The sequence below is a fragment of the Paroedura picta genome, chromosome 2 (assembly GCF_049243985.1).
Source record: "Paroedura picta isolate Pp20150507F chromosome 2, Ppicta_v3.0, whole genome shotgun sequence".
Taxonomy (NCBI): Eukaryota; Metazoa; Chordata; class Lepidosauria; order Squamata; family Gekkonidae; genus Paroedura; species Paroedura picta.
Window position 1 is genome coordinate 134,633,431 of NC_135370.1, and position 13,726 is coordinate 134,647,156.

A 13,726-nucleotide genomic window follows, 5' to 3' on the forward strand; every position below is an offset into this window, starting at 1 on the left:
ATGTGGAACATCTACCGGTGCGGTCCCTCCAACAGAAGTCTACAGACATGATGTCTGTAGTCCCACCCCCAGGGAACGCACCAGTAGATGGGCAGTTTACATGCAGTGTGCATAAAAAACACCTTTTGCAGGTAATTGCTTGAGGATCCCAGCCCTTTCCCCTGCCTTAATATCTATGCTCTTATTTATGGTATAAAAAAAACACTGGGCAGCAATGCAAACTTTAGGCAGGTGTGTAGGTGTGGGGAGGGAAATTATTTTATTCTGTTGTTGGCATTTGTTCTCCAACATCATGTTCTGTTTCTTAGCAACTAGACATAGATGAAGGGTATCTCCTCATCTGTAATAAAATCAAATAAAGATTGAAAGGGAGAAAAATAAATAAAAATTATTCTTACATGGTTTTCAGCTTGGTATATAATCGGAGTGAAATGATTCCATTAATTTCATTATCTACAATGTTGTTTTGAAATAACTGCATTTTTTGAGAAGTAATCAGCAAGAGCCCCCTGTTGGCGCAGAGTGGTAAAGCAGCAGTCATGCAGTCTGAAAGATCTGCCCATGAAGCTGGGAGTTTGATCCCAGCAGCCGGCTCAGGGTTGACTCAGCCTTCCATCCTTCGAGGTCGGTAAAATGAGTACCCAACTTGCTGGGGGGTAAACGGTAATGACTGGGGAAGGCACTGGCAAACCATCCCATATTGAGCCTGCCATGAAAACGCTAGAGGGCGTCACCCCAAGGGTCAGACATGACCTGGTGCTTGCACAGGGGATACCTTTATCTTTAACCAGCAACATTGCCAGTCTTGTAGGTGGATAAAATTGTGTTTTGCTTGGCACATCAGTTTTAATAAGTAAAATGGAGATGAGCCATTAACATTTTTGTGTGTGCAGCAAGAAACAGATATTGAAGTAATTTTAATTGGTTGCAATTAATTATAATGCAAATGTTGCTGTTTGAAATATTTTTCTCAGTTCAGGCAAGGGATAATAAAAAATTCCTGCCTATTATTTATTTTTAATATTTTATTTATAATTATAATTTTTAGGCTCCTGACCTGTGGCTCACAGTGAATAACAGCAATAAAAAAACAATAAAAACATACCCCCCCTCCACAAATCAACAACTAATAATCACAGCCAAATCCCGCCCCCCCCCAATATACCCAGCCTCCAGAGGTGATGTTATAGGGAGTCCTCAAGGAGAGGGCAGATCATCTATCAGCCAGCCCTCAACCCAAAACCTGATGGAAGAGCTCTGTCTTACAGGCCTTGTGGAACTGTGTTAGAAGGAGGAAGAGGAGGAGGAGGAGTTGGTTCTCATATGCAACTTTTTTCTCCCCGAAGGAGTCTCAGAGCGGCTATTACTGCTCGGTTAGAACGGCTTTATCAGTGCTGTGGCGGGCCCAAGGTCACCCAGCTGGCTGCATGTGGAGGAGTGGGGAATCAAACCCTGCTCGCAAGATTAGAGATCAGCACTTCTAACCACTACACAAGTTAGCTCTAACAGGGCCCATAGCTCTTCCAGTAGCTCATTCCACAAAGCAGGGGCCAGGGCTGTAAAGACACTGGGCATGGTTGAGGCCAGACAAACTTCCCATGGGTGCATGATCACCAGCTTGTCCAGACTCTCAGAGAAGGGGGCATAGGGAGAAAGACGGTCCCTTAGGTGCACTGGATCCAGACCACAGATGACCTTAAAAGTTAATACCAGAACCTTGAACCTGATCTGGTATTCAACTAGTAACCAATGCAGCTGTCTCAGCATCAGCTGGATATGTATCCTCTGTTCTAGTAAGAACCTTAGCAGCTGCATTCTGTACCAGCTGCAGTTTCCAGGTGAGGGACAATGGTAGGCCTGTGTAGAATGAGTTACAGAAATCCAACCTGGAGACGACCGTCACTTGGATCACTGTGGCTAGGTGTTTGAAGACACATAGGATGCTCGTAACCTTGCCTAGTACAGATGGAAAAATGCCAGTTGGGCTACTTTGGTGACCTGAGCCTACATTGCATGGGAGGCATCAAAGATCACCCCCAGATTCCTGACAGAGTGTGAGATATTAATTTGCACCCCATCCAGGCTGGGCAAGCGTGCTTCTTGATCCAGCCCTTTCCTACCAAACTGCAGGACCTCTGTCTTGGAGAAGTTGAGTTTCAATCGGCTTTTCCTGAGCCACAGCATTACTGCTTCCAAACAATTGGCAGATATTTCCGGAGGAGAGTTGTAGTGGCTGTCCATCAAGAGATAAAGCTGAGCATCATCAGCATACTGAAGACAACCCAAGCTGAAACTCAAGACCAGCTGGCCCAGAGGGTTCATGAAGAAGTTGAACAATGTGGGGGAAAGTATTCCCCCCTGTGGGGGAATGGTCAGTTGGTAACTATGTGATTGATCCTCATCCACTGCCCCCTCTGTGACCAATTCCAGAGAATGGAAAATAGCCATTGATGGGCTGCCTCATGAATTCTGGCTCCAGCAAGGCGGTGCACTGACAACTTCAGGTTGACAATGTCAAATGCTGCTGACTGATCTAAAATCACAAGAGCTGAACTGTTTTTATCCAGCTGGCACTGAAGATCATCCATCAGGGTGACCAGCACTGTCTCCAACCCATGGCCGAGGTGGAAGCCAGACTGGTTTGGAACAAGGACCAAAGTTTCCTCCAAGAATTCCAAAAGCTGATCTGCCGTAGACTTTTTAATCACCTTTCCCAGAAATGCTAGATGCAAAACCAGGGGGTAATTGGCCGGGTTGCAGGGATCAAGTGATGATTTCTTTAGTAATAGACGAACCACCACCTCCTTAAGCCCCTCCAGGAACTCCCCCAAAGAGAGAGAGAGAGAGGTTGATAATCTCCTGGAGAGGCTCTCCCAGCCTCCTATCATTATATTTGAATAACCAAGATGGGCAGGGATCTTGGGGGCCCTCTTATATTCCTCTTAAGGGAAAACAGGCAGTAAAGGAGCAAGATTCTAATAGAGTAGTAAATTAAAGAACAACAAGATTTCCAGGATACAAAATCTGGAGCTGCCGCCATAGAGTATTATTTTTTTTTCAACTTAGTTTCAGTTAAAACTGTTGTTTGTATTTTCACTATATGATATGAATAAGAATGCAGTTTCTAGTTGTAGACATATGAATAAGGGCATGGCTAGATCACTGCATTACTGCTTTATCATGGCTTTTCCAGCATTTCAGAAATAATATTCTTCGAAATATTTATATACCTATTTTTCTCACAGGAATCCCAGGATCCAAGGTGAGTTCTTGCTATTTGCACCATAGGTCTCTTCTCTATCTGTTATTGGTAGAATAAGTAACCATGTTCATCTTCACCACCTACCTACTTTCAGTAACTAGATAACTGAAGGTGGTACTGAGCATTACAGTGGAATGGCACTGGCTAAATGCACTATCACAGCTACATTGAATTTACGTATAACAGATGGTGTTATGGTTGTCCTGTCTGATATGCTAAGAGCTATGGTGCACAAACTGTATTCAGTTGAGAAGCTTGTTTGCTCTATACCACGGGTATCTTCTATGATGTACCCTTCTGAATTGGTCTGATCTTGCTGTGCTTCAGTAGCTTCTGAACATGACAACCATAATATGCTTTACGCCAGTACTCCCCAACCCCGGGGCCGCGGGACGGCGCCAGGCTGCGAAGGCCTTGGCGCCGGGCTGCAGCTCCCTCTTCCTGCCCCCCCAGCACCGAGAAGCTCGCCAGGCCCGGCAAGCTTCTTGCTTCGGGAGGGGGGGGGAAGAGAAGCTTGCCGGGCCGCAAGCTAATAGGCCGCTTCGGCCTGGCGGCCTTTGCTGGCGGCCTGGAGGGGTGGGGAGAGAGAGCCGCAGCAGCCGGCATGCCAGTGGCACAAACGCGCACACATGGACTGCCACGCATGCACGTTTGCGTCCGGTGGGGGCGCAAATGTGCATGCGCGGCAAGTCCGGACATGTGCGTTTGTGCTGGGGATGCCGCGCCTGTGTGGGGCCCTGAGCCGCCCTCTCCCCTTACGGCGCAGCAGCGGGCCGTGGCAGCCAGAAGGTTGCCGACCGCTGCTTTACGCGATAACTTACATTTTTAAACTGGTACAAAATGTAGCATTTCATGCATTGTTTGCTGATATGCAGGATGACTGTACATGATAAATCTTGCATCAACTCTGTTATCAATTTGCTTTGGGGTTCCATTTATGGCATTAGTGTTAGCTTTGTAAGCATGATCCGCATACCTTCCATCATATTAACTTTGTTTCTGCATATGAAGCAGTTGAGTTATATTATGTTGTGTTTAAACAGGTGGTGGCTTGAAGCATAGTGTTTCTAATGGATGATTTTATGTTTTTGTTGATTTTATTGAATGGTCTGTCACTAGTTACTGTCAATATTGTTAACTATTGATAATGTTGGAAAGATAGGATAGAAATTTCTTAAATAAAATTGCCTGGTAGTATTTTCTCTACAACCTGCGAAGGGCATATCAAGCATTTCTCTTTGCGGTTCGATGCTGAAGTTGGTAGAGTCATGTGTGTGTGAGTGAAAGGGAGAAGGACAATTTCTACTTCAGGCATTATGGAAAATGAGAAAGCATCTGTGCATTTTGTTGACAGCACTTCTCAAGTTTAAAGCTGACCTTTGAATAAAGAACACCCCCTCCCCAGGTATTCTGTTATTCAGACTGCATGAAGACAGATGCAAGTACAAAAGTTAGTCATAACTTTTAGAGTTAGTAACATAATTTACAAAATAGAGAATATATAATTTGGAATTCTTTTGTACAAGCTGTTTCAATAATGTAACTCTTGTTAACCAATTCTGAGAAAAAAAATTAAACCTGCATCTCATTCATTAATTCTTGCACGCCTGCTACAAGTAAGAGTTTTACATCACCATGAACCATATCTCAGCATGCCTTTTACTTCATCTTCTTTGATTCAGTGATATGCTTTAGAGCAGTGGTCTCCAACCCCTGGTCCGGAGACCAGTCACGGTCCGTGGATCAGTCGGTACCCGGCTGCGGCTCCTCCTCGTCTTCCTCTCTGGCTGCTGCCTCGGGGGGTGCCCTGCCACTTTGCCGCCGGCTCACCTTTGGTGCTCTCCAGCAGCCGCCATGGCTGGGGCTCCCCCTCGGCATGCCACTGCGCAGGTGCTGCTGGCAGCGCCCCCAGTGGATGGTGGGTGCTGGCGGGAAAGCAAGTGGAGCAGGGGCTCAGGCGGCGATGTTCCTCAGCAAAAGACTACCTCCCTGGGCCTCAGTAAAATTGTCAAGCATTGACCGGTAACAGCCACGAGGAGAAGGAGAAGAGCAAGGAATTTAAAGAAGTAGAAACTGGAGCTTTAAAGAGAAAAGCAAGTAGAAAATTTACCTATCCTCAGTCTGCTGAGCTAGGCAGAGTAAATTGTTCTTTTTGATGATTCAGAGACTGAAAACAAGGGGCTTTGAGCAGAACTTTCAAAGGCCATGAGAAATAATAAAAGAGTAAGGCAGAGCTTGAAAGAAAGAAAAGTGGAGGTGCAGATTCTGGGCAAGCAGAGGGAATAAGATGACCATGACACTTTGGCTGGTAAATCAGGGAATGTTATAGGGTACAGTACAAAAGAATATCAAAGAAATGACTGGTAAAGTACAGGAGGTCAGGGTGAGTCCAGGATGAGCAACTTTCAAGTTAAGTCCCAGAAGGGTAAAAAAAGGTGATTGCAGAAGGGATATCCCAGATGGACAAGAAAGCTAGCAGGATGGAGGCTTCATCCATGCCTGAGGCAGGTTGGGAGGAGACATTCAAGCAAGTTCAGTGTGACAAACAGCTTAGTTCCACCTCTACCTAAGAGTAACCAATGAGGGTTGATGGAATGTCAGTGAGAGGACCTGCTTAAAACAGCAGTTCTGGGTTTAAGTGAAGCTGTGGAGCTGGAAGCTGATTGGACAGGGTCAGTTTGTAATGAAGGATTACAAATCAGGCATAATGAAACAGTTCAAAGCCCTCTGTGTGAGTGAGAAAGGCCATCACAGTCACTAAAAGTCATCAACCCACCAGGCTGATTTATAATAATTAGATTTTCTGGTCAAGAGGACTTGCATTTGCTGATGAAATTGCGTTGATAGACCAAGATGAGTGCTCAACTTTGTGAGTCCTTGCAAGGATGGGTATACATGCAGATGTCCCATTGGTGAATTAGTGTCCTGTCCAAAGTTTTGACCACATGTTACCATATCCTAAAATAGCTGTCAAAGTGCAAGTTTAGCCAAGATGGAGTCAGGCTAGACAGTTATACGCCTAGGCAGGGAGACCTTGGTAACAGGGGGCCCAGGTTGCTTCAAACTTGGCAGCAGATTTCCATTTGCTGAGTTAGGTATAAAACAAAAATAAATGACTCACCAAGTCTGTGATTTGACTGAGAAAATGATTTTAGCTTCATAAAAGTGTTGTTGCTATGGCAACTGAGAGTAGCAGCCCGTGTTGTTGTACTCGTAAAGAGAATAAAACTTTGATGCTAATAGGAAAGAACTCTGTGCTCTTGGATTGCTTCAGCAATACAGAATGGGTCCGATTCAGCTAACCTTGATCACTTTATTTCTTTTTTATCTCCGTATGAGAGATAAGCATGTACTTCAGTTTCTCCCGTTGTGATCAATTAGCTGTAAAACATTGGTTGAAACATGCACAATTTGGTTTTGTAAGGACTGTGATCTTTTCATGCATCATCTGATGAGAGAAAATAGATGACAGAACTGAAATATTGTAAACAAATCCCTCAGTTTAAGAGAGCTTAGTTTGAGCTTCACATAGAGGTGTTTTGGTTCTTTCTTACATACTATTGAGCTTCTTTCATTCTCTTATACTTGCATAGTACTTCCTTCCTAATCTTCCAATATCCTGATTTTATGAAAGGAGTGTTTACCCTTAACCTCCACTAACATTTCTATAAAAGAACTATTTGTTTGAGCCAAACAATTAATTTTGGGCACAGTATGAATAAAGAGCAGCCCTAGCAAGACTTGAAGTTATGATAGTATCATACTTATCTCACAGGTTCTCATTGTGGTGCCCATGGTACTCATTGATACCTTTCCTGGTATCCACCAACTGTTTTTAGAAAGTGGAGAGGGCCACATGAGGCTTTTGCCCACCAAGGGTTCTATGGCTATCGGATTGGGTATTCAGATTTTAAAAAATAGCCTTACAGCAGCTGCCACTACAGTACAAGGTTTTTTGCTGAGCAACTAAGGGTAACTGTGTGTAAGCTAGTAATATTATTAAACAACTAGTAAAAAAGCCCATTGTATCCTGAATACAATGGGCGCTAGGAGGCTGGGGAAGAGTAAAAGATCACTTACTTGTTGCGGCGTCTTCTTGCTGGCGTCCATCTTCTGCAGAGAGGCTTGAGCGGAGGCGGCAGCGGCTTGAGCGGTGGCGGAGGCGAAAGCGAAGGCGGCGGTTTGATGCAGGGCCACCCGGCGAGGCCCACCCGTCCCCCCAAGCCTTCTCTCGCCCGCCGGACCGGCCTCGCGGCGTCTCTGACGCCGCGAAGCCGCTCCGGCGGGCGAGAGAAGGCAGCCAGGCCCACCCGGCGAGGCCCACCCACCCCCGAAGCTCCCCAAAGGCTTCTCTCACCCGCCGGAGCGGCCTCGCGGCGTCACAGACGCCGCGAAGCCGCGAAGCCGCTCCGGCGGCCGGGAGAAGGCAGCGCAGCGGACTGCTCACCTGTGCCTGTGCGGGTGAAGCAGGGAATGGGAAGCCGCGCTTCGCGCGGCTCCCCATTGCCTTCTTCGGGCGGGATGGACAATTGGAGGGGCCAATCAGGAGCCGCTTTGCGGCTCCTGATTGGCCCCTCCGAGTTTTTATCCCGGACCGGTCCCGCCCTAACTCCTCCCCACTACCTCTTACTCTTTTATTCAGTCCATGGCGCCCGTGGCGCCACGGGCTGTGTACAGATATGTTAATTTTAAAATGAATCCTGTTAACCAGAGTTTCTGTTTGAGCTGTTGAAGAATTGCTACTAGAGTTATGAATAACCTTACTCCTGAACATGATATGGTTAGACCCACAACCTTGTGTGAGAATTCCAAAGGTTCTGGTAGATATTAAAAAGTTGGGGAATCTGTACACAGGCAGGCATGTTAAGGCAGCCTACAAATACAGTAAAATATAGAAAAGTACATTTAACAAAATTATGTTTTGATTAAGAACCAACTTTCAAGTATATTTCAAAGTCACTCAAGGAGCTAGGAAAAAATTGCTGTAGGACAATGGTCCCCAACCCCCGGTCCGAGGACCAGTTCTGGTCTGTGGATCAATCGGTACCGGGCCATGTCTCCTCCTTGTCCTCCTCCCCGGCTGCTGCCTCGGGGGCTGCACTGCCACTCTGCCGCCGGCTCATCTTTGGTGCTCTCCGGTGGCTGCCATGGCTGGGGCTCCCCCTTGGCGTGGCACCGTGCAGCTGCTGCTGGCAGCGGCCCGCAGTGGGCAGTGGGAAGTCAGGTGCACCGGCGGGAAAGCAAGTGGAGCAGGGGCTCAGGCACTGGCAACGTCCATCAGCAAAAGACCCCCCCCCCAGGCCTCAGTAAAATTATCAAGCGTTGACTGAACCCTGGACATAAAAAGGTTGGGGACCACTGCTCTAGGACATGTGTAAATCAGTCTTAACTAAAGTGTAACTAGTATAGAATAAACTTAACACTCTGCAGTATATCAACCCTATGGAATGAAGAAAACATTGACAGTTACCTCAGGATAGACAGTTAGTAAATGAAGCTTTGTTCACATTTTGAGAAGGCAAGACATTATGAAAAGGCAATAATGCTAGGAAAAGTTGAAGGTAGCAGGAAAAGAGGAAGACCCAACATGAGATGGATGGACTCCATCAAGGAAGCCACAGTCCTCAGTTGGGAAGACCCAAGCAAGGATGTTAAGGATAGCACAACTGGGAGACATTAAATCATAGAGTTGCTATAAGTTGGAAGAGACTTGACAGTACAACAAACACACACACAAGGGAGCAGTTTCATAGAACATAAAGGTGCCATATAAATGGCAACTATATGCACACATAAAACACAAATGAAAAAAATTAAGTGGATTATAGCCTAAACTGGTTTTTTACATGTTCTTTTGTTGTCCAGATTCTTTGCTTATTATCAAAGAACCTTCAAAGGCAAGTGAGCAGTTTTCCATGTGGCAAGTATAACCTTTAGCAATAACTACTAGACATAGTTTAGAGGCAACAAGGGACAATCCCCTTGTGGCCTAGTCATTAACCTGACTCTCTCTGATCTCCAAGGGTCCTTTTTTATCCTTCTCTTGTTCTTGGATTGTGATTAGATCATACTGGACTCATTCTCTCAATTAATCATAATTGCTTTCGCCCTCTACATTTGCAGTACAATTTGACCTAATTACCAGGCATGGAAAAGCAGATCCATAGTTAATAAACAACAGACTGAATATGTTCTGCAAGACTAAATGAATTTACTGAGATGCTGACAAAAATTCAAACCGTTGTAGCTAGTGAGTCTTTTAGAAATTCTTCTTGTTTGTTAGGCAAAAATGGACGTTTCTTCTGGTCAGCAAAAGCAGTTCACTAATCATATTGAGAAGAAAATATTCATGACTTGTGTGGTGGTGGCAGAGCAAACAGGGCTCAGTGCCAATCCTGGCCAACCATCACCATGGCCATGCCTTCTGCACCCACGCCAGGCTGCACCCAGGGCTGAGGGCCCCAGTCTCCTGGCTTCATGCCGGGATGAAGGAGGCAGCCGCAGGGGTAGGGGTAGCTCCCAGTGCAATGGCATCTGATTGCAGAATTAAAAATGTTAAATGACAGGGGAAAAGTTTAAAAGGAGCTGCTCGAGGTTTAGTTCCCTTCTGGGATTGAAATGAAAGGGGGATTGGAGAGGACAGAAATGGAAGCATCCCCAGTGGGGGAAAAAAATAAGGATTTCAGTGCTGCATGCAAACAAAATAAGGGGCAGCAGTATCATCTGTGTGGGATGAAATTGACATGAGAGACAGACACTGGGATGAGAAGTCTAAGTATTGAAAACATTTTTTCCCTTTAGTACTTTACTGAACAAAATCTCCAGAAGCCTAACATCAAAGTGCCAGCTGGGCCACATTGACCTTCTGCAAACTGATGAACTTAAGAATTGCTTGTATTTGTAGGACGGAGTGCAATCCAGGACAGGCTCAGAAAAACTGTCAAAATCACAAACATTGTGCAGGATCAAATTAGAGAATCACAAAGAGAAAACCATACAAATTTGCAAGAAAGGGCAGGAATTAGCATAACCATACAGCTGTGATAGTCATCAGTAAATATTTACCCCCACCCCCCATTTCTTTCAATTTAGTGATACAAACCTAAAAAAGCTCTCTCCAGAGCTTCTGCCAACCTCTAGGTGGGATTTGACGTTAGTCCAGACTACAGAGTTCAGTTCACCAGGAGGAAATGGCAGCTCTGGAGAGCAGGCTCTATGATATCACATCCCTGCTAAGCTCCCTCCCTAAATGTCTCCTGGCTCCATCCCCAGGTACCACTTACTAGCATGAAAAAAATGTGCCCATAAAAGGTTGACATGTAATGAGTGAGATGCAGAGAAAGAAAGAATGTTAATTCATTGATTCTAAATTAAATAAGAATATTGAACAATTGTCCCTACAGTATGAAAGGAGTGAAACTCAGGCCACATTAATTTCAGTGAGAATCCCTGTTGAGAGAGACACAGTGCCATATGTGCCAGCGTAACAGGAACCTGACAGAACAGCTCTGAGTGTGTATAGATGCTCTCTCAATGAATGGGATGCCTGTCTTTGTCTTAACTTGGGAGCTGCCTGTTGACCCCTCCTCTCTCTATCTCTGTCCTCTCCCTCACTTCAAATGGCATTCCATGGAGACACAGGTCTCTCCTGGACCGTTTATGCACTGGAGGTTTCATGCCAGGCTGCAGGCTCAAGTTTTAGTCGTGGCAGGTTGCCCCACCTCTTCCTGCACCCACATGGGGGAGCATTTGGCCCAGTGCACCTCATCCACCCCCAATTTGTGTTCCTGCATGGAAGCTGGGGCAGTGAAGTTCCCAGTGCATAAACGGTCCTGCAGATACAATGTCTTCATGCTCCTACACACATGATGCCACACAAGCTGGCCATTTGTGACAGGGAAAGTCCTCTTTAGATTAGGCTTCTCTCTCTCCTTTCAACTGCAACCTGATTGTGCATCTACTTGAATAAAAATATTTCTTGGGAGATTTATTTATTTGCTTGGGAGATTTATTTACTCAGTATTACACTTCTGTGACTGGGAGAAACGTCTACATTAACCTGATATCCCAATACTTGGAAATGGGAACATTCTTTTTTCTTCTTTTTGTATCCATGGAAAGCTTGTTCAGTACAAAACAAATTTGTTTTCCAGGTTCATTGAAGGGAATGTAATGATTGGCAATAGAAACGTGGCTGTATGGAGATGTTAGCTAGAAAGGGGAAGAAAATAAGTCCAGGAGAAGATCAAATCACCTATTTAGAACTTCTTGAGATATTTACCTGTCTTTCTGCTGATGATCATATTGCTGATCTCTTCCACAAGCCATGAGGAACTTTTCTAGGTTTGGATTGTTTTAGTGAAAGGAAGATATTGTTAGGTTAACGTTTCCATGGACATTGGGCTTGGCATTTGAGTCTAACGGTAGCTTTCTCTCTGTTGATATGGCTGCAAAACAACATTAAAAAAACTACACAGCCAATCAAGTCTCTGCTGGCCAATCAGAAGCCTTGCTAGGCAAAAGTTCCAAATGACCCACCCACTTTCTAAAAGCAATTAGCAGGTGCCAGGATACCACTGTAAGGACTCCTGATGAAGGGATTTTATCACCCTCCCCCAAGTACTGTTCGTTGCCATTCTTAATCCCCTAGAAGGGTAGTTCCCAGCCTTTTTGGTATGATGGCTTTTTGGTAATGTGACCCAAATTTACTTTAGTGACCCATCTAAGGCTGGTCCTAGGTTTATTGACATCCTAGATGACCTTGGCACCCATCTGTTTCAGCACAGCTGCTGCATATGGTTATTATACTTCCTCTAAACCAGGGGTAGTCAACCTGTGGTCCTCCAGATGTCCATGGACTACAATTCCCATGAGTACCTGCCAGCTTTGTTGGCAGGTTCATACTTATCAGATGGGCATTTGCTGGCAGGGGCTCATGGAAATTGTAGTCCACAAACGTCTGGAGGACCACAGGTTGACTACCCTTGCTCTAAACCTCACTAAAATGCTCAGAAACTCACTTTAGTAACCATCAGGACACACTATACTTGTTTCTTATCAATTAGTATGCATATCTTTGTAATCTGTCTTGGGTCCAAGTGAGAAAGGTAGACTATAAATAAACAAACACATAAATATGAAGTGAAAAAATAGCATAATGTATGATGTGGAAGATACCCTTGCCCAGTTCTCTTTTTCCCTTTGCTGAGGTTTGAGGACTCCTAAAGAGGTGTGGCATGATGGCTGAAAAAAATAGGGAGGCACTGGAAGACCTTTACAGTGGCAGACAAGGAGGAAAGGGGGTTATAACAAAAAGTGTTCTGGGTGGACAGTTCACAAGGCTTCCCTTGAGAATGGAGGGACCTGCCTTTGTTGTCTCCTCCTCATCTGCCAACTGGAGATTGAAATTGAGATTGGCCCTGACTGTGTGTAGTCTTAAAAGATAAAAACCAATACTATGCTGGGAGGGAGTGCTGAGTTAGAGGAGATGCAGGAAGATGACAGATGTTGGCAGAAGGTTGGGCTGTTGAAGGACAGAGGTTGGGCTGTTGAAGGACAGAGAAAGAGAAGGTTGCAAAAGTCAGGAGCAGCCATTATGGATAGATGGCCAGTGATTATTTTCAGAGGCTTTTGGGTTCTGACCTATAGGTTGGTAAACACTGCCAAAGAAATCTAGGCACATTCCTACATGTGCAGCCAGTGTGGTTTTTGAATCCAGGGTTTCCAGGGTTATAAAGGTCCCTCTGCTGTTTCACACCTGTGGGCCAATCCATGTTATAAAGTCTTTGTGGGCACCATTGTAAATGTCTATCAGATGTGCACCAGGAGTTGTCCACTGGGAACTATTTGCATGTTCTGCTAAGTATTAGGCAAAGTACTTATTGTGTGATCACACCTCCACAAACACGTGAATATGAGATCAGACTGCAATAGAAAATTAACTTGCATGTTTGTGCAGACAGCGGAAAATCAAGATCTTTTACCTTAAGAGGTGGCTGTAAGTAGCAGATTTTCAGTAGATTTCTGTAGGATGACAGGGACTTGTTAGAAAAGGAATATAGAGTTTTGAGAGATCTGGTACAATAGGGATTTGGTACAAAATTAATATTAGCAAATACTAAAACAAAGCATAGATAAATAGCACATTCCTTATGCAAATTAACAGTATAACAGAAACAATAAAAAATAAATCACAGGTAATCCAGTTTGGAACAGGAGTTAAGTTTAAGCTGAAGGTGTAAATGGAGGGAAAAGGGGGAATGGGACAGAGGTGTCCACTCTTCCAGATATGAGTGCCTAAATAGCATAGAGGACAAAATGCCCATTCTCTGTGTATTTGGAAAATAAAAGGAGATAGATTAAGATGGGGTGCCTCCTGGGGGAGAGAGTTGTGCAGAAAAAAGTGGGGGCATTGGCAGCAATGGCACAGGGGGAACATTTGCTTATAATGTACATGAAGCTGAA

At 44.9% G+C, this 13,726-nt stretch overlaps 1 protein-coding gene and 1 long non-coding RNA gene across 3 annotated transcripts in view; one reads left to right on the forward strand and one right to left on the reverse strand.

Annotated features, from left to right (window-relative positions):
* Window positions 1–13,726, forward strand: part of GPR176 (G protein-coupled receptor 176) — a 49,141-nt gene that overhangs the window by 28,115 nt on the left and 7,300 nt on the right. The window lies entirely within an intron of this gene.
* The window catches only part of LOC143830430 (uncharacterized), an 88,570-nt gene continuing 80,616 nt past the window's right edge, over window positions 5,773–13,726 (reverse strand). The window contains exons 2-4 of the long non-coding RNA XR_013228447.1: window positions 13,246–13,285; window positions 11,544–11,601; window positions 5,773–6,710 (exon numbers count right to left, since the gene is read on the reverse strand). This is a non-coding gene — a long non-coding RNA (uncharacterized LOC143830430). The remainder of the gene's footprint in view (window positions 6,711–11,543; window positions 11,602–13,245; window positions 13,286–13,726) is intronic.